Genomic DNA, 25,965 nt, shown 5'->3' on the forward strand with positions numbered 1-25,965 from the left:
CTCCCCCCCCCTCTGTTTACCCCATTAGACTGTGAGCTCTTATGCCTTTCTTTGTAATTCCAATGCTTAGAACAGTGCCTGACACATAGTATGTGCTAAATAAATGTTTACTGATGCTAACTCACTCTGACTGTTTTGTTGGTTACCTGGACTTAAGAAAGTGATAGAAAAAATGATCATAATGAATTTGCTACTCTTATTCAGTTGTGTCTCACTCTTTGTCACCCTATTCTTGGTAAAAATACTAGAGTGGTTTGCCATTTTCTTCTCCAGCTCATTTTACAGATGAAGAAACTGACACAACCTGGGTTAAGTGACTTGCTCAGTCACACAGTTATCTGTGGTAGGATGATGAACTCAGGTCCTCCTGACTCCAGGGCCAGCACTCTAGCCACTGTACCACCTAGCTACTTACAAGTATGTTGTTCATACATTTCCCCCCACTCCACCCCCATCCTATAAGTTGTTAAACATTTGTCTTCAGACTCTTGAACATGACATAGCCAGAAAGAAAATTTTTTTTCAAGTGCTTTGAGATATATACATCTTTAGGCATATATTTGTTAGGTAAAACAAAGTATGTCTGTGATTGTAGCGAGATTTAGAGATTTCTCTTGAATAATAGTGATGTAATATAAAAACAGTTCTCAAAGATTTGCATGAGTAGTTTTACTTCAGCTAAAAACTCTCAAGGGTGGTCACCCACCTCTACATCCCAGTTCATTTCCTAGGGGTAGGTAGTGAGTTCAGAGCTTAAGAAGCTAATTGGGCCCTTTAAAAATTACTTGTTATAAAGCATCCTTAACAGGGATCACAGATATCATTTCCACAGAACAGCAGGAAAACTAACCTTTGCTTTCCTGGCTCTCTTAGGCATAAGAACTAGGACTAAGAATAAAGAAATATGCAAAAAATCTGATGAAATGGTTTGCTTTTGGTATGTATTGATTTGAGAAAATCTGTTTATGAATTCCACAGGTACTTCTGAAATAATCTTTCTTGGGGTCTTAAAAAACCCTAGAGTGCTTAGAGAAGAGCAGGAAGATGAATGAAGATATAATCATTCAAGATTAGAAGGAATAAAGTAGAGAATGAATAGGAACTAAATATTTGTAGTAATTGTGCTAAATTTTAGAGTCAGAAAGATCACTTTTTGCACTGGCTGATTATATTAGCATAATAACATTTTCCTAATATTTTTTATTAGCAAAAACTTCTTGAGACTTGGACCTTTTTAGAAGTGCTATTTGAATCCAATGTGCTAATTTCATTAGCATGTTATAGGTTTCCCCTCTCTAGCACTTTTTTTTTAAAAAAATGTTTTATTTTCAATTCATGGAACAAAACAAGCATTTCCATAACACAGTATAATTATAAAAAAGATGATTGCATATGAAACTGCAAATCTACCATGTGTAATTTGCTATTCCTTCCAAATATACAACCATAATCATGTAAATTTCTTTTTTTCTTCCACCCCACCCATGCCCTAGAGATGGATACACACACACACACACACACACACACACACACACACACACACAAACACATACAGATATATGTATATGTAAAATTATTCTATGCATACTTTTATTTATCCATTCTCTCTCTGGCTACAGATAGCATCTTTCTTTGTATGTCCTTTAGTTTTAATTTATGTATTTATGACAGTCAGAATGGCTTAGTCCCTCAAAGTCATGGCTGGGAAAGTACTTATTTAGGTGGGTTGTAGTAGGGATTCTTTTTCAGTTTTGATTGGACTGTATGGTCACTTAAGTTCTGTACAAGTTGGAAATTCTGTGATTGATTCATATTCCTTATTCTGTAGTCAGATACAATATAATAGAAAATGTAGACATGAATAAAAAATAAGCAACTAATTTCCAAGGGAGTTCATTATAGGAATTAGCATTTCTAGAGATTAATTTGTGGTAGATATCAAGCACTTTTCATGCTAAAAAAATTCTTAAACAATCAATGAATTTCTGTTGTAAACATTTTTTAATGGCAATATGGTTTTCAACACCAGAGGCAGTGTGTTCTGGAGCAGAGGGGTCAAACTCTCAGCCTGTGAATCAGATTAAAATGTAATTGGGAAATATTTACAAAATAAATAAGCATACAGTACAATAGAAAAGAATACAAATAAGAACATAATACAATAAATATGAATACAATACAGAACAATGTTAATTTGTGGTTTTATAGAATAGATATGTTAATTTGTTCTTTTATAAATCATTTAACCCTCAAGGATCCATTTCTATTTGAGTTTGACACAGCCCTATCCCAGAGGACCAAGAGTTAGCCTCCAAGTTCAATACTTGTTTGTTTTCAAATCTTGCCTCTGACATAGTAAATTTAGACAAGTCACTTAGCCTCTCACTGACCCTAGTCAGCAAGTATGGATGTGCTTTGGTTGAAGGAGTTAGTTCTTTACTGGGAGTGCCCCATATTCATATTACAGAAGAATTTTTTTTAAGGAGCATGTGATATGGAATGGCTAGAGGCCCTGTTCACATCACCTTCATGACCCAAAGTCACAACATCTCAAACTTCGGGCCTAGAACTGCTAATGAATTAAAATAATGAATCCCCAGAAGGCCATTGTTCCTTTCCTTTCACTTTCCCTCCCCTTCCCTCTCCTCTCTCCTCCTCCTCGCCTCCCTTCCTTTCCTCTATTCTCCTTTCCTTTCCTCTCCCCCTCCATTTTTTTTTGTTTTATTTTAGTTAGCTCTGGATGTCAGGTCAGCATTATTTGCTTAATAAGATACAGTCCTTGCCATGCAAATGTTGCCTATGTTTCTGGAAGATGTTGGGCTGCATTTGAATTTCCAAGTCTGTCAAAATTTGATAGTAGTTTCTGTTTATACTTGCAATTTGTGCCATTACTTTAAAAACTTCACCCTCCAAACCACACCAGGGATATAAGCTGTTGAACTTCTAGAGCTGACTGAGAAAAGAAGATTCGTGACATCTGCTGGGTAAAGTTAGCTAGTTAATAAGAATCTTTGGAGTACACATTCTGTGTGATACCCTAGAGCAAGTATGCTGGGAGCTCAAGGAAGTCAGGTTAGGGAAGGAATAAAACATTTTCCTAGTTATTTGGTGTGTTATCAAATTCTGTTGATTCTTCATTTTAAATCTCTCCCATCCATTCCTTTCCTTCTAACCTTTGCCACCCTAATTCAGATTCTTCTAGTAGTCAATTGTACGGTACAATCCAGTTGTACACTGCACAAGATGATCAGATGAAAATTCCTAATGCAGTGCTTTGAGGTGTTCTAGGATGAATGGAGGTTAATTTCCCATTTTCCAAAATAGGGAAGAGAGTTTTTTCTACAAACATTAAGGCATGACTTCCATTTCTATCAAAATTCTGGAATACTATTAGAGAGACAGTGAACATTTATGTAGGAGAAACCATGATTACTAAAAGTCCATATTATTTAATTATGAACAAGTCATGCCAGACTAACCACATATTTTTCATTTTGAAATATGACAAGTTAAATATATGTATTAGATATTTAGATTTTTAACAGAATATTACATGTAAGATAAGACCCAAATTCTTAAACTTGGTATTCGAGACCCTCGACATTCTGACACTAGTCTATGCTTCAAGGCATTTACTACTACTCTCCTATATAAACTCTATTCTCCAAACTTCTCTCTTCACACACTCAAGTCATTCCTTACAACTTTCTATTTCTATACCATTGCTCATATCTTTCTTTTAAGTCCTTTTCAAGTCCCTTTCTCTCCACCCTGGCCTAAGCTTTAAGGTTCGGCTCATATCCCACGTGCATGCAAACTTTCCCAACACATGAATAGTACTTATAACACTCCAAATGAAACTCTCCCCCCAACCTTTATAGGACTATGGTGATTCTGGAGGATAGAGTGAGATGATGACTCCATACAACTTGGTGTCACTTAAATCCAATTTATGTGCAAGTCAAAAGATATCATCCATACCATTTTACCATTTTTACTTACCTCAAAGTCCTGTGGTGACAGGCAAGTGATGAAGCAGGAGGGGTGAATAATTTGGAACCTGTGGTCACAACCCTGAACAGTGGTGGCCCAGGCTGCAGCAGTAGTATTTGTATTTGGCACCCCCCCACCTCCATGCCAGGAATCTGAGAGGCCTTTGAATGACTACACTGATCACCTCCTGGTATGAGGAAAGGGCTAGAAAAGATGCCTTAAAAATTGCCTGCTTGACCTAACCCTGGCCTGCTTACCACAGCAGGTGGGGATCCCACCCTACAGTCAGAACACACAAAAAATGTACAAAAACTTTTGCAAAGATGATTCCACTCACCATTGGTACATGGAATGTGCACATACTTATGGACAACACAAAATCAAGTAGACCTGAAAGACAAACAGCTCTTGTTGTGAGAGATCTCAGCAGGTATCACATCCAAATAGCAGCCCTGTGTAAAACAAGACTGGCAAATGAAGGCCAGCTTACCAAAGTTAGAACTGGATACACATTTTTCTGGAGTGGCTGCAGTGATGAGGAGAGCCATGAAGCTGGCACAGGTTTCACAATCGAAACTAATTTAGCCAACAAGCTTGTATGACTCCCAAAAGTGGTGATCAACAGGCTCATGACAATGTGATTGCCTTTTGCAGAAAAGTGCCATGCCACCATCATTAGTGCATATGCTCCACCATGATGAACCTTGATGAGCTGAAAGAAAAATTTTATGACATCTTGGAGAACCTCATCAGCAATGTGCCAGAAGAGAACAAGTTTGTAATTTTGGGTGACTTTAACACCAGAGTAGGCACAGCCTATCAGACATGGCAGGGAGTTGTTCTTGTTAGGAATGGAGTCAGAAACAGCAGCAGCAACAATCAGTTACTGCTAAAAACTTTTGTGTCTCATGACCTTCTTATCACCAACATTGTCTTCCATTTACCTAAACACAATAAAACTTCATGGATGCACCCTCACAGCAAACATTGGCATTTAATAGACTGTGTCATTGTAAGGAGAAGAGACAGACTGGATGTGAGAGTGACAAAGGCAACATATGAGTGCTGGACCAATCATAGTTTTATCCTCTCCACATTAAACATTTAAGTTCAACAAGAAGGGTAGCTCCAAGGCAAGATGACTGCCAGAAGACTTAATGTCAACAGATTAGAGTACTTCTCCTAGCAGCAGCATGAACAATTTGTTGCTAACTTGGAGGGAAAACTGAGCTAGCCCACCATTGGCAGTAGGGGAGCAGAAAAGGAGTAGGCAGCTTTCAGAGATTTGATGTACAGCACTACATTTATTCATCTGTGTTAGAACACTCTCAAACATCAAGGTTGGTTTGATGAAAATGATGGGGAAATTCAGAAGCTGCTAAACCAAAAAACAAGATCTCCACAGGGTTACCAGCAGGATAGTTCATCTGTCTCTAAGAAAGCAGCATTTAATTCCATCAAAAGCAAAGTGCAAGTGAATCTTAGAGAGATGCAGGATTCTTGGCTTAGTAGGAAGGCAGATGAAATTCAGTTTCATTACACCAATAGTAACAATCCAAAGAGATTTTTTTAATGCCCTGAAGGCTATTTATGGGCTAAAGACCTATGGTACATCTCAACTACTCAGTGCTGGGGGAGCCACATTTGTTACTGATAAGGACATGATCCTGGAGAGATAGGATGAACACTTCTATAGTGTTCTCAATAGATTATCATTAAACAAAGCTGAAACCATTGACTATATACCTCATGTTGAAGTCAATCCCACTCTAGCCAAATTTCTAGCTGAAGAAGTTTTGAATGTCCTTAGGCTTCTCTCATGAGGTAAAAGTCCTTTTGCTAATTCTATTCCAGCTGAGATTCACAAGGCAGGGGCTCCACTGCTTATACAGAAGCCGAATGAAATTTTCTGGGTTATATGGAAAGAGGTTATTCTTCCAGGAGTTCAAGGATGCCTCGGTTGCCCATCTCTATAAAGGAAAAGGAAATAGGTTGCCCTATGGTGATCACAGGGGCTCTCTCTTAGTTTCTGCTGACAAGGTTTTTGTCAAAGTCCTCCTTAATATGCTAATCCTTCACCTGGAAGATGATTATCTACCTGAGAGCCAGTGTGGCTTCAGAAAGGGCCAAGGAATGGCTGTTATGGAGTCTGTTGCCTGACAACTCCAGGGAAAATTCCAGGAGTATAATGAAGGTTTGTATATAATGTTTGTCAATCTGATCAAGGCCTTTCATACTGTCAGTCATGAGGGCTTGTAGAAAATCACGTCAAAATTTGGTTACTTGGGGAAGTTCATCAGTATTATTTGTTGGTTTCATGGTTTCATGTTTGTATGGGTTCTTGCATGGGTTTTGAATAATGGATAATGCTTTTACGCTTTCCCAGTCACAAATGGAGTGAAGCAGGGCTGTGTGCTTTCTCCCAGGCTTTTTAGCATGATGTTTTCAGGGATGTTGTCTGATGCTTTCAACAAAGACAAAAAAGACATCAAGGTCAGCTACTACACTGACAGTAAATTATTTAACTTGCAAAGGCTGTAAGCCAAGACTAAAGTGGAGGGAAAGTTGGTGCATGACTTTGTTTGCACATGGTTGTTCACTCAATGAAGTCTCTGAGGCTGAGGTGCAACAAAATGTGAATAGGTTCTCTGCTGCTTGTGCTACTTTTGACCTAACAATCAACATTAAGAAAACAGGTTCTCCACCAGCCAGCACCAGATGATCCATACCCAGACCGATCAGTTACAGCAAACAGAGAAAATATGAATGCCGTAGATAAGTTTACTTACCATGGCAGTATACTTTCCAGGGATATATACGTAGATGATGAGGTCAATGTATGCATTGCTCTTTGTCTGGGAGTCTCTGAAGGAAAGTGTGGGAGAAATGAGGTATTAGACTGCCTACCAGACTGAAGGTTTACAGAGCTGTGTTGTTGACCTCATTGTTGTATACCTGTGAAACCTGAACAGTATACCAGCACCATGCCAGAAAACTGAATCACTTATATTTGGATTGTCTTAAGAAGACTCTGAAGATCATCTGGCAAGATAAGGTACCAGACACTGAGGTATTTTCTCAAACTGAACTAGCAAGCACTCAAACTCTATTGCAGCTAGCACAACTCTGATGAACTGGCCACGTTATTCAAATGCCAAATGTTTGTTTGCCCAAAAGACTATTTTATGGAGAACTCACACTAGGCAAGTGCTCACATGGAGGTCAGAAGAAGAAATATAAGACTCTATCAAGGTCACTCTGAAGAACTTTGGAATCAATTGTGAGACATGGGAAACACTGGCAAATGACTGCCTAGCACAGCATGCCCACATCAAAGAAGACACTGTGCTGTATGAGCAAAGCAGAATTGCAGGGGCTCAAAAGAAATATGAGACATTGAAAATTTAGAGACATCTCCACTCCAAATGCTCATATGAACCATATGTGCCCAACTTGTGATAGAGCCTTCAGAACTTGTATTGGTCTGATCAGCCACAGCTGGATACATTGTACCTTAAACCTAACATGGTGATATCATTTTGGCCCTCTTCCAGAATGAAGGACAACAACCATGATCCACATATGGACAAGAAGGTCAGCTGGTTCTGTATCAAGATCAAGGGATAACTGAGAGATAGCCCATGTGCTCCACTGGTATCCACAAATATAAAAGATCTAGAGGAAAATCTCCAACACATTGTGTGACTCTCTTCTGGTGGATTTAGTGAAAGGTAAGGACAAAAGTTGCTTGTGATAGGAAGACACAGATGGGCAGTGATCTTCACAGTTGAAGGAAACATTACACTGATGACATGATATCTTAGAGTATCAAAGTAAGACAAGCTAGGTAGTAGTAAGATCAGTCTGATTGTAGTGTACTAGATGAGATGAGTTAGAGAGACTAATTAGAAGGCTGTCACATTAGTTTTGTCATTAGTTAATATTGCCATTAGCTAATATGGCACTAGAGTGGTGGTAGTGGCAATGGAAAGGAAGAAGTAAATGGAAAAAGATACAGTGAAGAAGGAATCAATGATATTGCCACCAATTGTTTATTGATAGGAAGGGGAGAGAGATTCGAGATGACTCCAAGATTGAGAGCCTGGGTAAATAAAAGTAATTAGATGGCTTGTATAAATTAATCTTTAGATTTGAGGATGCTAGTGTCAGGGCTAGTTCTAGACCAGTTGGAAGTTTGAGGCTGAAGCTTGAGAAAGAGGGCAGTCTTAGAATTACAGATTTCAAATTATTTGGATAGAAATGACTGCAATAAATACCAAAGTTATGAAAGCTGATGAGACATCCAAGAGAAATGATAAAAAAAGGTGAAGGATGAAACTTCACTTTTAGGGGGCCACAGAAATAAGACCATAAAGGTCTAAAAGTTGAAAGGGGAATTGGCATTATGAAACATTATTAACGAAGGGAGGGAGAGAATAATAGGGAATAGGCGGTTAACAATGTCAAATACTGAAGACATTATCAATGAAAATGAGGTGGAGAGGTGACCATGAATTTGGAGATGAGGTCATCAATGATCTTGATTATGTTAAAGTCCATGGTGTGATGGACTTGACAGCCAGATTGCAAACATTTAATATTTAACAGATGAGATTTACATAGCACTTTGCATAAATTCTTTCATCTGATTTTTGAAGCAGCCTTGTGGAGCAATTGACAGAGCAAACGAGTTTAATTTCATTGCTTCTTTTCATTCTACTAAGGCTACAAGTGAATGGATCGAAGTAAAGCAGGTGGATGGCATTTTTTTTAAAGTATGCTGGTAAAAGGAATGAAAGTGATAGGATAGTAGCTAAAGGAGGAACAGAGTTAAAAGATATTTTTTAGCTATAGCAAAATCTCAGTATGTTTGTAGGTAGAAATAAAGGAGTCAGTGGAAAGATAAAAATATAGTAAGGACTATATTTAGGAAAATTAATTAAAGAAGAATAAGGCAGAGTAATTTATTCACTAGTGATTAAAGATCATCACAGGGAGCGTAATTGGAATATTATCAATTATGCTCTATATATTGGAAACAATGGCACTATTTCTAGAAGATGACTTTGACTAGATGACCCAGAGCTGAGACTCTGAAACATGTCTGAAACACCTAAATCTCTTCTGGTGTTTTGTCACCTAGCAACTGTAACCCAGTTTGGCTTGGCTAAGCAACCCAATTTCAAGGATACTTTTAATGACAAGTGGGTTTCCATATGGTTTTTTTTTAAACAAAGGCCCCCTTTTCTGAAATAGGTTAGGTAGACATTTCTTTCTTAGATGATTTGGTGGAAAGTGTGTAGTCAAGTAAGGACATGGAAATAATAGAAATCTTTACAGATACCTTTTTAAACTATGCAATAATAAGAAAGCAAAGAGGTAAATTCAAGGAAGATTAGTCAGTCAAACCTAAGCTCCTTTTCAGTTTTTTCTTTGTATATCCAGGACCTATCATAATGCCTATGGTACACAATTAATATGTGTTGAATGTAATTATTAACTGATTATTTAAATAGGATCCTATTTGTAGTTCTCTTTTGAAGGATCATATTTAGAGACATTAGGGTATATTGTCAACTCATGTGGTATGGGGCAAGGCACACAGTGTGGTCCTGAAGTTAGGAAACCTGGACTCAACATGGAAAGCAATGAGTTACAGTGGAGAAGCACTAAATCTGGAGTCAGATGGCCATTTCTTGGAGGTGTCTACTTCTCAGATCTATTCTGAATGTACAAATTCAATCTGACAGAGTATAGAAATTTCACTTCTCTGGTTAAGTTTTGAAATAAGGTTGAACACTGAGATTTCAAAGAATCTCAGAGTTAGAAAGTCATCAGAAATCTTGTCCAACTCAAACCGGTGTAGAATTCCCTTATGCAACACCTCCAAGAAATGATCACCTTTGCACAGAGTCCTGCTGTGATTAGGAACCCACTACTTGCCATTCTAGGTGGGATAGTGAATGAAGTGCTGGTCCCGGAGTCAGGAAGACTCATTTTCATGAGTTCAAATCTGATCTCACACACTTACTACCTGTGTGACCTTGGGAAAGTCACTTAAACCTGTTTGCTTCAGTTTCCTCATCTGCAAAATAAGCTGGAGAAGGAAATAGCAAATCACTCCAATGTCTTTGCCAAGAAAACCCTCGATGAGGTCACGAAGAGTAGGACAAGACTGAAATGACCGAACAACAACCAACTTTCTATTCCATTTGTAGACAGCTTTGAGTCTTAAACATTTTTCTTTCCATCAAGCTTAGATCTGCCTCTCTGAACCTTCTGATATCTTCTCATACCTTCCTTTATTGTATGCATCATTTATTTTTAAAAGTTATATATATTTATTTGTGTGTGTATACACACATATAAATACATACACATCCATATTTGCTTTTGTATATATTCACACATGTGTGTATATATGTATATAAACATTTGCTTTTGTTTCCTATTTTATTGTTTTATTATTAAAAGCTATCAATACTTCAGAATGGCTAGTTTTTTACCTAACTGGAAGCTGTGACTTGGTGAGGGCATAGATAGTAAGATTCTACTCTCTAGATAAAGCAGAAAATATTTGGAGTATTAACTTTGTATTTCTTTTTAAGGGTTTCTGAAGTAATGAACAGCTGGGGTCTGGATGGAACACAACAGGGTCATGATAAAAGATCTGAAATCGTATCATTAAAAAATTATAAACAGGAACTTATAAATTTTTATCACTTGCTGTTTTTAATTAACCTTTAAGAGCCATTCATGTTGGGATGCATAGGACTTGGCTGCTAAAGAAAGCACAGTTGAATATCACTGAGTTCTCTAATGACTTCCAGGGGTTGCTTCTCTTTTGCGGTTGCACTATGACATTTTAAGACTTAGTCTTTGAGTTTTGAGATAGGCCACAGATAGCAAGAATAGATAGAATCCCTTTCTTTCATTCTTGTCTTTATTACTGCTCGTGAATTTGGTTTTAATACTATTGATTTATAACTTCCATATTATATTGGTTCTGGTCACAACTGGTTTTCATGACAATAGGTAAACCTTTTGGAAATGTTTTTTAGCCTTGTCTAAAAACAATGTATAAAACAGCAGCAATGGCGGCAGCAGCAGCAAATACAAAAATGATCCATAGTGAAGGCAAATCACAATTAGAGATGTCAAAATCCATATTTTGGGATCTTAGATCAGTCAATCAATAAACATTTATTAAGCACCTAAAATGTTCCAGACACTGTACTAAGGTGCTATGTGATATTGTCTGTTTAGAGTCAGGAAGATCTGAATCCAAATTCTTACTCAAACACTAATTATGTGACCCTGGGCATGTCACTTCCACTCTCTGAGTCACAATTTTCTTATCTGTAAAATGGAGATGACAATACTTGCATCTACTTCACAGAGATATGGTAAGAGTTAGATGAGATTTATGGGCAAATATCAGCTATTATTCATAGTACATCTTACGTGAACTGATATTTCAAATCACATAAAATATAGTGACTTATTAGACTATGTATTCATTTGCTTCTTTCTGTATATACCTTGGGTGTATTATAGCCTTGGCTCTTCAAGGTGGGAAACTCTTGAGTATTTCATGTGCTTGGGAGTCTTTTGGATAAGTTTGCAGTCATCTAGAAACATAAACACATAAGTATTCACTCTATTTAAGGAATAGCCAAAATTCCTCCTCCTACATAAGGCCCTTTCCTATTTATCCAGTATTTTCCTTTGGTCACAGGCTAAACTGCTCCTCATTCTGATCAAGAATATTTTAAGCACAAGGAAGAAATTCAGTATTTGTTGTAGCAAATGAAATAGATTGGTCCCCAACACATTCTCATGTCACTTCCTACAGAAGCATATAGAAATGTTGGAATCAGGGTACAATTTCCAGTAGCCCTGGGAAAAGGAAGCCATCTCACTTAATGCCATTTCTGATGGGACTAACTCACAAAGGGCTTTTGGTTTTCTTCTACCATCACATATAAGAATGGTCTCCAACTAACCTTTTTCTTGTTTCTTTTTTCTTTAAACAGTAGGTCACATGCTGTGCCATATTATACAACATATAATGTGTCCTAAAAACATGAAGGTCCTAAGGAACTACTATTTTAATGTAGCTATTCAGAAGATCTAGGGGTCCATAGGACTGGATTTTGACAGGCTGACTCTGTTTCATGGCTTAGTATACATCACCTCATGGGGACCCACTCTTCCAATACTAAGAATTCCCTTTGTGTCTTGGTATATCTCACCCCCACCTTGTATTGCCAGAATTCCTTTTTTATTGCTTATGCTGCATTGGTACTCTAAGTCACACCTTAATGTTTAACCATGATTGGTAATATTGTAATACTTAATGCCCATTGGATCTTTAATTAATGCTACAAATTGATTGGCACTGGACTAGAGATTTTTGCTGACCTGAGTTATTTGAACTGTATAAAAACCTATATCCACTGTCCATTTTCACATCACATCATATTGGATACTTGGTATCTCTGCAACCTTCTGGTCAGTGGTATCCGTGCCTCTATATATTCCAGTTATATCAATATTGGACCCTTGGATTGATAGTGACTATATACCAGATGTTACTGATGTTTCTCTATCTTATATCCTTTAGTTGTAAACAGCCTGATTTGCCCTTCCTTATGGTGATGAATTGGGTAATTCTCACCACAGTATTCAAGTTGGCTTATACCCTGACATTTGATAAATATTCATATAAATGATGTATTTATACTACAAAAATATTACCATGTGATCTTCTAATTCTGTGCATGAAATAGGGAACTTTTGTCAGAAGCAACTATGAATGGGGCAATGCATCCTGTTCTGTGAAAGGATTACTATAACAACAAAAATAATTTTTAAAAAATGTACACATCTGAATAGCAAATAGGAAACAAAGGTGAATGCAAAGGGTTTATTAATTATCTAGAAGCTAAAGGTAATACTCAGGAATAAAAGCCACCTACTTTTCCTACAAAAAGAACACAACTGATAGGTAGCCAATAAAACCCCAAAGAGAGTCATTCATCTGTCTGTCTTTTTGTCTATCCAGGATACTCTGAAGATGCATTTTATAGCTTTAAAGAACATAGTTCAGTGTCAAAAGCTTTTTGTTCTGAGCAGATTTCAATGATATTCCTGGGTCCTATTCACATTTTGTGAATATTTGCAACCACTTTGAATGGAGTACAACACTGAATTTGATATTTCTACTCTTAGAATAAATTCTCAAAATGCATTTCTGCCTTATTTGGTTGAAAAATACATCATTGAAAAAATCATTACTGAGCCAAAGAGCAGAAGACAGTTCCTAAGACTTGAGATCAATTTGTGTTCATTCAATCTTTCAACAAATACTTTTGATGTTATCATAGTATTATAGTCATATTATTTAGTACAATGTAAGAAGTCCTGTATGATATGTGAAGATAAAGACTGCCATCATGGAGCTTACATGGAGCAAACTAGACATGCATATAACTAACTATAATAGGATGTAGAACGCAGGGGTGCTCTGAAATATTTAAAAGGCACAGACATTATTCCCAGTGTGTGTGTGTGGGAGGACTGAAGAATGTACTGACACATGAGATGATTTTTATTGTATTTATGATTGCAGTTGAGAGGCAGCATGTTGTAGTGGATAGAGAGCTAGCCTTTGAACCAGGAAGATGTGGGTTCAAGTCTCACCTGTGACATGTACTGTGTCACATATAGCAGATTTATACCTGTGACATATACTGAGTGATTTTGGGCAAGTAACTTAGTTGCCCAGTGCTCTAGGCAACTCTAAGAATAAGATGCAGAGAAGGTGCCGACCTAGATAGATAGAGGGAGTTTCCCTCTCATTGGTATTCCTGGCACCACTGAAATCACAGTTTCAAACCTTTTCCCTTGTGATTATGAAGATCTGAATGCATTCTACATTGCCTTGTAGAAAATCTATAATATTTGATATGCTTTTTGTTTATTTGTATGGCATCTAAAGTAAGCTGATAAAACTAGGAGACAAAGGAGGAAGGGAGGAAATAACCAACAGCCCACATGCAAACTCCGTTGTCACATGACAACAATGGAATCAGCTTATGCTGCATGAGTTGCTCTCACCTTCAACTTAATCACATTCATGCCCAGATGAACTTCATGTACTTAACTAAATAATTGGCCTAGAATGAACACGTTATTAGCATTAAAGATGGAATGTTGCTTTTGTGTGAATAGAACAGTGATAAACATAAAAAAAATAGGATGCTCTGAAAAACCTGCCCTAACCACTTAAGGGAAGTAGCTTCAAAGAAGGCTTATTATATTATCTTCTTATGTGAAGGAAAGCACATTAATATTATTTCAATTACAACTTTAACTGAAGGTTCTAATAGGGAGATAATTATTTTATACACAAATTCCAATAAATGTTGCCTCTAAATCAAATATTAGAATATCTAAGATTCTATATTGAGATTAATATATCTTGGGAAAGAGCATAATCGGATTAATTTGAATTAATAATTCTTTACCAACCAAGAGAAAACATATAATTTAAAGGGATGAAAAGCAGAAGCTAAGAGAACAGTATGAAGATAATGGTCTTCAAATCTATGGGGATTAAAATTCAATAATATTTTCTGACTATCATCACCAGTAGCACTCATCTAGAAAATTGTTAAGAGTCATGCTGGGATGCAAACACAGCTGGACACAACAATTGAATGTCCTTAGTCCCAACAAAATGTAGAAATCTCTCTCTCTCTCTTTCCCTCTGCATGTGTGTGTGTGTGTGTGTGTGTGTGTGTGTGTGTGTGTATTTATGTATGCACACACACATATATCTATACATATGTATATGTATATATATACACCCTAATTAAGAGAGGGAAACATACAGTCAGGCTAGAAGCTCTGGCTCCCAAAAAATTTAGCTGCCTGTTATTTATGTATTCAAAGAATTAGAGAATTTTAGCTTTGGAAGAGATCTCAGGGATCCCTTTACAAATAGAGAAACTGAGGCTCAAATTGGTGAAGTGATTTATTCAGGTCCCATAGCTAGTTACCAGGAGAATTAAAACCCACATTTCCTGATTCCTAGTCTATTATACATTCCCTTATACCATTCCTACTCTTTGGAAACTTGCTCTAGATTCCAGAGAAATGAGGCCAGCGTAAAAATGACTACAATTCAATTTCATATTTAATTGCTCAAGCAATGGGTCATTTGGGGAGTGCTAGAAAAAAAAGTTTTATTTTGGCTAGGTGATGTTAACTGAAGGTACAAAAAAACCCCACCTCCCCACAAAAAAAGAAAATGCCAACCCAAACCACCCACCCACCACCCAGATGGACAACTTTTTTTTCACAAAAGTATTCAAAATGATAAAGAACAAGTTTGGCCCCTTTCTCCCTTTCCTACTCTTTTTTGGGGGTGAGAGTGGGGGGCAACAAGTATGGAACATTGTGTATAATGTTGGATGTTTTCAAATATTGATGTTTTGCTGATTTATTTCTTTGTCCTATTTTTCTTTTTTTCTTTTTAAAAAATGCTTTGTTATAAGTAATAGCTGTCCGTGAAAGGGTGATGGGGAGCGATACAGGGGAAATATAGGCAATTTAAAAACAAACTTTTTTAAAACGATCTATTCAAAAGGGGTTTAACTGAAAAAAGGTTTGATGGGGAGTGAAAGGGAAAAGTGCCTAAATAAATCCACTAAGACAGATACTATAAAGCAGAGGTTCTTAACCTTTTTGTTCTATGGATTCCTTTGGCACTCTGGTAAAGCCCATGGATCCCTTCTTAGAGTGATGATTTAAAATGCATAAGTAAGACACATAAGATTATAAAAGAAACAAATGGATTTTCAAATTAAAGACAAAACAAGTTCTTGGACCCCAAGTTAAGAATCCTTGCCACAGAGAATAGCTAAAACAATAGAAGTATACCAGTTGAGACACCCTGAAGTTTATAGAAAACAAAAATCCAAGCAAGTTTTAAAGAAAGATGAACAAATCCTAATTCAAGAAGGCAAATTTAACCTCATAGGTATCACTGAGACTTACTGAGATGAAACCCATGATTGGAATATGATTGTGGATGGGCATGTCTAATTCAAAAGAAACAAGATAAGTAAAAGAGGAAGGGTAATAATTGTATCTCAAGAGGGTTTACTCATCTGACAGGTTCTGGAAACCAGAGGGAAGAAATGTGGTGGAAGGCACTGGGATAAAGACCATGAGAAGAAGAATGAGAATCAGGTTTTTTTTTTTTTCAAATCGGAGTACCTAAACAAAAAGATGAAATAGAAAAGAAGTCTGGACAGAAGATCACAAACCTCTGGTCACACAGAGGCATGATGTAGCAATGAGCAATGATGGGGTACTTCACTTATCCAGACAGCTGATGGAAAGTTCTTGAGAAAAACCAGGCATGTGGTTTTATATTTGTCCTAGGTTTTGAGAAAGCATATTTCAAAAGGTTTAGAGGAAAGATAGGTATTATCCAATCAACTAAAATTTTACAGGGGAAGTCAACCCAGGAGGAATGGACAACTGAACAATGAAATGGTTAAGACAGAAAGGGAAAAAATTCTGAAAAGGAGGAAAAAATGAAAGTTCTCTAAAGAGCCTGATATGGATACATAGAAAATTTACCAACCAACTTAGACTTAAAAAAAAAAAGATCAGTACAGAAAATGGAAGCAAGGACTGAAAATAATGTAGTGTGTAGAAATGAAAGTATGAAAATGAAAAAAGTATGAAAATAATGTAGAATGTAGTATGATGCTACAAAAATCATTTCAGGATTCTCAAGCTTAGAATGAAATGGAGTTGTTCAGGGAAGCTAAGGACTAAAAAGTAAGTGGGAAGAGGAGACACAAAGATGGCACATGACTATTGCTAATTATGGATGTGCTGAAGATAACTAACAGTAGGGAGAAGGAAGAGCTTTCAAAGCCTTATCTTCTTTCTAGTTTCTCTGCCAAAGAGAAAGACCTTTGCACTGGAAATAACAGAACAAATATAAAACAGAATTGATACTCAGGATAAATAATGATTAAAAAATGACAAACCCTAAGTGAATTTGTCACCTGATCCAGATGAACCATATCTTCAGATATTAAAGGAATTGGCCATCACAACCACCATAGTCCAGGCCCTTATAATTTTTGCCTGGACTGTTGCAATAAGCATTTAATTGGTATCCTTTGTGAAGTTCTGCCGCTCTCCAATCCAAGCTCCACATCATGGCCAAAATAATATACCTAAAATGCAGGAATTACCATGTTAGTTTTCTACTTAAGAAGCTTCATTGTCTCCACATTGCCTGTAGGATAAAATACCAACTCCTTTGTTTGGCGTTTAGAGCCCTTTGAAATTTGTCTCAAGCCTAGCTTTCCAGATTTTTTGCGTATTGCTTCCCTGCACCCTCTGCCCCATCCAAATGGCCCTCCTTGCAATTCCCTTTATATAGAATTCTTTTTTCACCATTCACCACAGGATGTTACCTATGTCTGGATTGTTTTCCCTCCTCACCTCTGCCTCTTGGGAAAATCTAACTCCCTTGAAGGATGATCTCACAATATCTCGTTAAAGAGACTGTTTGTCATTTCCCCAGGTTCTCTTATCCCTTTGCAGTTCAGTGTATCTATTTATTTTTTTTACTCCCCAGTAGTAGTTAAGCTGTCACCAGCTTTTATTTATTTATTTTTAATAAATAGGCTTTTTAAACATGAAGTGTCCTCTCCTCCCCGCTTTTGTGGCTCATTCTGCTTTATTTGAAAACTCTAGGTTATTATAGTTTACAAGACAGTTGAAAATGTGGAAAATATGTAATCTTCACAACTATTTAAGGCCATATTCTCAAATAAATTCTATGAAAAATTTTCTGCACAAGGCGTGAAAGCATTAATTTAATACAATAGAATTGTATCCATTTAAACATATTAGTCACATCGGAGATACATTTTACTATTCTCTGAATCTATTCTCTTCAAAGACACACATCCTTCCCTTTTGCATTCATGAATTTTGAAGCTTTGTCACTCTAAGATATAGTTAAAGAAAGTCATAAAGAAACCAGTTTCGATACATGTAGTAAAAAGAAAGAAAGTGACCATAAAAGATAGAAAAGAGTAGAAACATAATGAACTGTGTACCACAGAGCAGTTATAACTCATTTATCATCCAAACAGGTGCTTCTTTTTACTTATACAAAATCCTTTTGCAGCAAATAATGGCCTTGAATTTGACTAAATTAGCACATGTTACTTAAAGTCACATAAGGACCAGGAAATAGCTGGGAAAGGGGGGATTAACTGATGAAAATGGAACATGGAATTGATTATCTTTTCCTTGCTTTTAGGGGAATCTGTCAATACAGGAATGCCCAAATTTTTGAATAACTCATTTTATAACTTCCTACACAGAAAATATGTTTAGAAATACAGAGCATTGCAAAATAGTGCATCATACACCCAACTGATATCTTGCCAGCATATATGCTTTTATGAATGACATCACCTTGGCAATCGTAATACTGTGTAAATGGTTATATCCTATTATATTCAGAGCAAAATTCTCTAATTCCTACCAGTGCTGGCGATGAAGATTTACTGACAAATGATTGAATGATAGATATCATCTGTTGGTTGGTTGTTGAGAGGGATGGATATAATTTGAATCTCTTTCACTTTAATGTTGATACAGGTATAAGCAAATGCTTTGCTTCCACATGGCTTTTTTATAAATGCTCCATGGGTCTCACTATTGTTGTAATATATTCAATTTCACCACTTTCAGGGATTCTCCTCCTCCTCTTCCTTCTTCTCCTCTATCTCTTCCTTCTCCTCTTCCATCTCTTCCTCCTCCTCTGCCTCCTTCTCTCCCCCAACCCCCAACAATTTTGTTCTGAATCTTTTCTGGTAGATTCTTTTTCCTAATATGTCATCCAGTTCATTAATTCCCAATAGCTATTTCTGAGAGACTTCCAATTCAGATAGAGAGGACAGGTTCCTCAAGGTGCACAGTTTTTCCACAGTCTTGCTGTCATCATCAAAAGTATTTACACATACATGGATCACATATAAAAAAGAATTCATAAGGTCTCCCCATTTGTTTCTGTGCTTCTTCTCAGGCAACCAGTAGTGTTATGTAAAACTAGTGAAGTCTGAAATTTAATTTTATGATCTTCATCAAAGGAAGAATTATTCCTTTCAGAATGTGGAACTATCACAGTGTTTGTTAAAGTTGACAGAGCATCTTGAATGATTGTCATCTTTATTGCGTTACATGAAGACAAGTTCCAGAGAGCTCCAGTTATAAGTTTCCTTATTTCTGCATCAATAGATTTTCTTACCAATTGCACCAGGGGAGGTATTCCACTGATATTTTTCATTGCTATTTTATTTTCACCCATAGATATTCGATAAACAAGGTTTGGTGTTGCACCACAAACATTCTTCTTTACTTCCAAAAGTCTGTAATCCAAAAGGTCAACAGATATTGGATTCCTCCTAATCTACATATCTCAGTTTTCATTTTGTTATGTCCAAAGCACAGATATTGTAAGTAGGTCATTGTATTTGCTTTAACTGATGGAAACTGATATTGTAGCATGTGAATGACTCCAGGAAGGTTAGGATCACACCAAGCAAATTATGTAGGGTCTTTTTGAATACTCTATGGATAGGATTCAAGTTGTTCCATCATCAGCTGGTAATGCATGCTGAAGTCTGTTTTAATTGCACTCTTGCAATTTGATACCGCATTGGCCTGTAGGGTTCCTCACAGGTAGCTGTTGTGTTCAGAACATAATTGTCTCTTTGGTATGTAAGTATGCTTTGCTGGCTAGTTGCCCTTTACAGATTTCCAACGCTTGAGCTAATGTGATATAATGTTGTCTGGGACACTTGGAACTCAATAGTGCCATGCTTTGGATTATCACAAATTAGACTGTATTAAATTCTTCCTTCATATATAGGGGTGATTTATAAGACAGGAGACATGGCGGAAGGAAGTTCTTGCCCATTGGCTATGCTGACTAGCATAAGAACTTCTCAAGCCTGTGAGACTGTCTGGATGAGGTGGAATGATCCTCTCATAAATATCATATTGTTGCTGTCCAAACTGTTCAGTATCATGAATAGTTCTTTGTAGTAATGGTTCCAGATGCTGAGGAACTATAGTCATTCCAGGGTGTTTGGGGGAAGGTGAGCCCACTGGGTTATAGGATCAAAAACTACCCTCATTTGTATGTCAGTCAGGGTCAGAGTGCTGTTTGATATTGAGACTCTGACTTCTGTTTGATATTGAGAAACTTCCATTGGGGCAAGCTGTTTATCTTGTGACTGAATCAAACTGCTGTACAGCTGTGGGATAAGCAGGTCTCTGTGTGGCATATGGAGATGCTGCTCACTGGGCAGGTAATACAATAGATAAATACATATTTGAATTCAGTAGATGGAACTAGTCACTGATGGAGAGCCACATCCACTACCAAAAAAAGTTTTCTGTGACCCCTTGAAGGAGAAATGCCCTAACTGATAACATAAGAAGCATACTGTGCTCTAGATTGAATAGAACTAACACTTGTGGTTTGATTTGGTACTCTTATGGTAATATTTACAGAAGGCTGAACTAAAGTTTGTCTTTCAGCTTTTGAATTTCTAACCAGATGGTTATTACTAAACCTAAGAACAAATGCTATTGTCTATTGTTGCCTTGTCCAGGTTCTGGCTGTTGTGGAAACTACCTGTTTCCTGGTATCCACTGTTGGAATAATAACTCATTTGTGTTGAACTTCTTGAGTTACCCAATGATCCCTCACTTTTTTTCTTTCTTTTTTTTTAAGAACAAAAAAGGGACAACTATTTATTTTTTCTTGAATTTAGAAGAGAGACTAGAACCATTACTGAGAAGGGATACAAAGTTCCAAGAAACTTTCTGGTAAGCTATAGGCTATGGCTTTCTTTTGCGCTCTCTCTCTCTCTCTCTCCCCCCTCCCTCCCTCCCTCTGTCTCTCTTTCTCTCTCTCTGTCTCTCTTTCTCTCTCCCCTCTCTCTCTCTCTCTCTCTCCCTCCCTCTCTCCCTCCCTCTCTCTCTCTCCCTCCCTCTTTCTCTCTCTCCCTCTCTCTCCCTCTCTCCCTCTCTCTCTCCCTCCCTCCCTCCCTCCCTCCCTCTCTCCCTCTCTCCCTCTCTCTCTTTCTTTTTTTTCCTGTTTAGTATTTTATTGATCCCTCACTTTCATGGTGAGATGTCTGCTCTGGTGAATATAGAGTCCCTTGTTCTGCTTCTGTTTTTACGAGGAAGGTGTTGGGATGGATAGTGTCAGAAACTTGAGGTTTGCCTAGTATTTGGTACATCTGCCAATCTCCTAGGAAATGAGGTTTCAGTTGAGCAAAATTTCTAGGATGGTGCTAAAGCAATTGTTAAAGTGATGTAAGGGATTGTTTCCTTGTGCTGGCGATGCCTGGTGATTATGCTCCAAGCCTACATCTTTCTAGCTGACTGACAACAATTTGTCCACTTCCAGCTCTCTGGCAAGTCATTGAAACTGAAGCTCCAAACCAAGAAAGGTATTGGGAACAGAAGAGTTCCAGTAGATGTGGATGAAAAAGACTCCTGGACAAAGAAATGCATTCATGTTGTCATGTATAAGTACACAATTCAAAATGCTTACTCTCCTCTTAGAGAATGAAAGTTGAACAATTCTAGCGAAGCCTTAACATAGAATTGTGGCAGCAGAAATGCACTGAGGCAGGATAGAGTAAAGAATAAAACACAATAATTTCAAACAAAGGTCCCTAATATAAACGGTAAAGGAAAATTAGCTGAATTGGTATTGTCAAAAGGAATTGGGAAAGAGAAACAGCTCCCGTACCAGTGGCAGAATCCTAGTCTTTCCTCTGCTGTGTGACCTGGGTGAGTCGTCTCATTTCTATTAGCTTCCTTATTCTATTAGTTTCTTTATCTGTAAAATAAGAGCTGACTTAAATGATCTCCTAGGTCCTTTCCTGCTATCGAAATTCATATGATTTACTTAGACAGCTAATGATTCTTAATCTTTTAAGATTAAGTGTCATGGACAGACTGAAGAAACCCAGGGACTCCTCATAATGTTTTTAAGTGTAAATGATAAGGGGCAGTTAGGTGGAACAATGGATAGAGCACCAGCCCTGGAGTCTGGAGGACCTGAATTCGAATCTGACCTCAGGTACTTGATGCTTACTAGCTGTGTGACCCTGGGCAAGTCACTCAACTCCAATTGCTTTGCAAAAAAGTTTAAAAAATGCGTATGACAGAATATATAAGAAACCAATTATCTTGACATAAACATGTATTTTTCCCCCATCCAGGCTCATAGAAATCTATCCCCAAGAGGTCTGTAGACTTCAGGCTAAAAACTCCTACTCTAAGCCAATCTAAACAATACTCAAGATGACCACATATATGTGTATGTACCTCAGAAATTAATTTCTCCCAAATCTCTTTGAAATGGAGAGGGGGAAGGATTATCTTTGATGGTAAGGACAATCAGTTCATTCTCTTAATCTGTCAAAATATTTTCTTATAGTATGGCAGATAGAGGAAGAGAAGGAATTCCTTTAGGTTCAAATTCTGGTCCCATGGATACTTCACCATGGAATCTTAGCAGGCCACAAAGCTCATCGATTTTATACTTGTTTCCTGAGTTCATGTCTGGATAGTGCTGAGGCTCTGCTCAATGGGAATCCTGTAGCTGGTTCTATAACCACTGTATTTTCTGTCACTGTAATGTCAAAGTGCTTTAAAGGAGATGTCAATAGTATAATCACAGAAATAAATATCTGAGCAAGTCTAGCCTAGGGATTTTCTTTTTGACATGTTTGGCTGACTTTTGAAATGGACTAACAAAATGAATGATCTGTCACTATTTGGATTGAGTGATTGGGGACTATAGCTATGGAAGGAGTGACCCTGGGTGTTCATCCAGCTGCAGCTGTTCAGGAAATGTTGGAACAGGTTCCAAATGAAGCTCACATTCATGCACAAACAAGAACAACCTGCCAAAGCTCCTATAGTGAGTGGCTGGAAATGTCCGCACAATATAAGTTGTATTGCAATATTCTTTTGGGCCCAGAATGGAGTTCCACCTTTTCATTCCTTTCAATCTTCTGGTCCGTTATCATGGAAAAAACAATGGACTTTGAGTCAGAAGACCAGAATTCTAGTCCTGAATCCTCTACCTAGTGTTGGTATGATGCTGAATATATCACTTCACTTTGGGGGGCACCAATTTCATTATTTGTAAAAACAGGGATGGTGCTATTCATGCTAACCCGACAGAGTTGTAGAACTTGAAGCAATGGTTGGAAGTTGGAGAAAGGCAAATTTTGACTCAATGTTAATTCAATCTGATTCGACAAGCATTTACCAATAACAATAACTAACATGTATGTAATACTGTAAAATTTGCATAGTACTTTATATACACTGTCTCATTTGATCTTTACAGAAACCCTGTGAGGTATATGCTATGATTATCCTCATTGAACAGATGAGGAAACTGAGGCTGAGAGAAGTTTGTTGCCACACAGCTTCTAAGTGACTGAGGCAGAATTTGAACTCAAACCTTTCTGACTCCAAGTCTAGCACTCTGTCCATTGTATCATATAGCCATATCTATGAAGTACCTACTATGGGCAAGGCACTGTGTTAGGCACTGAGGATACAAAGACAGAACAAAAAAAAAAACAAAAGAAAAATTCCTTACCTTTATCAAGGATGTGGGGAAGGTATGCATGTGCTCACTAATATTTAGAGAAAAAAAATTCTTAACAATTATAGTTATCCAAATGCTGTCCAAAAGCCCCAGGAGACAGAATTCCTCTCAAGGAGTTTTCAGTCACAAACTAGATGACCACTCTTCAGTGATGCTTTGTACTTAAACTGATTTTTTTTTTCAATTACAATTTGGATTAAACAGCCCTCTGAGGTCCCTTTTAGCTCTGAAATTCCATGTTTGGGGATTTTGTTAAAATCTTGTCTAATGACAACCCTGAACACGAGCCTAACCTAAGGCATCTTCCAATACTATATTACTTCCCATATGACTTAATTTTGCTTTAACTAATTTACCTACGTAAAAAATCTAATGGATAGGGTTACATGCAGAATATCTAACAAAAACTATTTCTAAGAGACAAAAATGACTTGTTCCTGGAGTATTTTAACAGTTTTTTTTAAAAGATAATAGTTAAATTTGCCATTCACCTTTGTTAAATCTTATAGCAAACTTGTAGCAAATGTGTGCAAATATCAGTGTTACTCTAATTCTGTTTATTGTTACCTAAAATAGCTAGAGTAGAAAGTGGAACATTTCTCCTCATGGGAGCTCAGTGTCATACCCCTGGAGAATTTGGTTAGAAAGTAGGCTACAAAGATTGTTAGAAGGCAGTTTGCTCTCTCTCTCTCTCTCTCTCTCTCTCTCTCTCTCTCTCTGTGTGTGTGTGTGTTATGTGTGTCTCCCTCATTAGCCATTTGAATATATTTGGGAATATGCTACCATGTCACATGAGGACATATGGAAAAGACTTTGTCTCTCAAAATGTAGGGTTGCCACTGTACAGGTTTGTCACGCAACCCATGGCAATCAAACTTCCCTCTGTCTGTCTCTAGTCTAACATATCTGCTGCTGAACCTGCTGCCAAGTTGTGTAGGACTGCTCTTGTGGAATGGAAGTTCGTTGAGAGTATGAATGGTGTTCTTTTTGTATATGTATCTCCAGTGCCTTATACAATGCCTGGCTAATAGTAGATATAAAATAAATACCTGTTGACTGATTAATTGATTGATTGTCTGCCTTTCAAATACATTAACAAGCATGGACATGGACTGGTCACTTGAACTGGAAGTTTCCCAGGCAACTCTTTCAAACTATAAATTACAGATGGGTTGATGACCAGTATTAGGGAGTTTCTATGTAGGGGTTTCTTCACACTGAGGGACTGTGATTATAGGGCTGTATAAATAATAATGATAACAACTCACACTTTATAGTTGTTTTTGGTTTCCTCTCACCAAACTTGTGAGCTATTAGTTTTTTTCTCAACAGTTTCTTCTCAACAAATCTGGGAAGAATTGCAGTCATAGAATTTCAGACTTTGAAGAACCCTCACAGGCATTGTAACCCAAATTATGCTAGGATAAATTTTTTTCCTATGTAAAACAACCCATAAGTAATTATTTAGTCTTTGAAGATTTGGCTTGGTAAGGGGTAGGGGTAGGGCTGGAGGTGGGAGTGGGCCCATGACCGCCTGAAGTAGCCATCTTCACTTTCTGTAGCTCTAATAAATTAGTAAGTTTTTCCTAACAATGACATGGGCATGGATATTCAATAAAGGTTAAACACCTTCTAAATGCAGGACGTGGTGTTAAGTACTAGGGATATATTGATATTATTGAAACAGTTGTTGCAATCACTGAGATTAAATTCTACTGAGGGTATACAACACAGATATAGGTAACACCTGGACTCTTGATATTGCTAGTTACTACTAGTTACTGCCTTTAGGTAAGTCATTTAATGTCTCTGTGCCTTGATTTCCATCACTGTAAAAATGAAGGAATTGGACTATATGATCTCCAAGATTTCTTACAGCTCTGTTTATTATGCTGTAACAATAAGTATGATTCAGAGAAGGAAATGAAGGAAGCAAATGAGAAATCAGAAGTCTTATAGAAATAAATAAGAGAGAAATACCACTTGGAGTTAAGTACATGGAGAAGGTGGTACCTGAGCTTTGAACAAATGCTGGAAATGAGCAAAGATTAGGATTTTGAATGGCAGGGATGAGAAGAGAGTATATATTCACAGTTTGGGGGATAGCTTATGTTGGTGCATAGAGGAGAAATCCTATCAAGTGGGAAGCTAGCAGTGCAATTTGCCCAGAACTCATAGCTTGTGGAAGAGAGTAATGTGAAATAATA

The 25,965-nt window shown here is 37.3% G+C and overlaps 1 pseudogene; it reads right to left on the reverse strand.

The window, feature by feature from the left end:
* Positions 1-18,871: 18,871 nt before the first annotated feature.
* On the reverse strand, positions 18,872-20,801 carry LOC118854319 (annotated as a pseudogene).
* Between the last annotated feature and the right edge of the window lie 5,164 nt (positions 20,802-25,965).

Source organism: Trichosurus vulpecula, chromosome 6, assembly GCF_011100635.1.
Source record: "Trichosurus vulpecula isolate mTriVul1 chromosome 6, mTriVul1.pri, whole genome shotgun sequence".
Classification (NCBI taxonomy): Eukaryota; Metazoa; Chordata; class Mammalia; order Diprotodontia; family Phalangeridae; genus Trichosurus; species Trichosurus vulpecula.